Here is a 420-nt window from a genome sequence, read left to right as displayed (position 1 = left end):
CACAGAGGGACACCCACTACCTGCCCCGTTACCCCCCGAGCCCCTTCCCCCCGGCTGACTCCCTCGCTCAGTTTGCAGCGAACAGGGTGTTCAGCCGTGGCACGGTCGCTGCCACCTACAACCAGGACGCTGCTCCGCCTGCCTGGGACAGCGCCTTCAGCGCCAAGTCCGAGTATGAGCTGGCAGCCGAGAGCCCTGAGCCCAGCACCAAGGGAGACACCAGCCATGCCCAGCCCGCCACACCGGAGCTGGAGCCAGAGCTGGAGGTGAAGCTGGAGCTGGAGCTGAAACCAGAGTCAGACCAGGAGCAGGAGCCAAAACTGGAGCTGAAACCAGAGCTGGAGCAGCAGCCAAAGCTGACACCAGCGGTGGAGCTGAAGCCAGAGCAGGAGTTGGTTGGTGAGTGGTGGGGAGAGGCTG

General features: G+C 64.5%; 1 protein-coding gene across 1 annotated transcript in view; it reads left to right on the top strand.

Annotated features, from left to right (window-relative positions):
- Window positions 1-366: 366 nt before the first annotated feature.
- The window catches only part of LOC109294693 (perilipin-3-like), a 12,187-nt gene continuing 12,133 nt past the window's right edge, over window positions 367-420 (top strand). Inside the window, exon 1 of the mRNA XM_019513141.1 lies at window positions 367-399. The gene's annotated coding sequence lies outside the window, so the exon portion shown is untranslated. The remainder of the gene's footprint in view (window positions 400-420) is intronic.

This window comes from Gavialis gangeticus, unplaced genomic scaffold, assembly GCF_001723915.1.
Source record: "Gavialis gangeticus isolate Ggan-Ray unplaced genomic scaffold, GavGan_comp1, whole genome shotgun sequence".
In the NCBI taxonomy this organism is placed as follows: Eukaryota; Metazoa; Chordata; order Crocodylia; family Gavialidae; genus Gavialis; species Gavialis gangeticus.
Note: the sequence above shows the minus strand (reverse complement) of the source record. Positions and strands in the feature narration are given on the sequence as shown.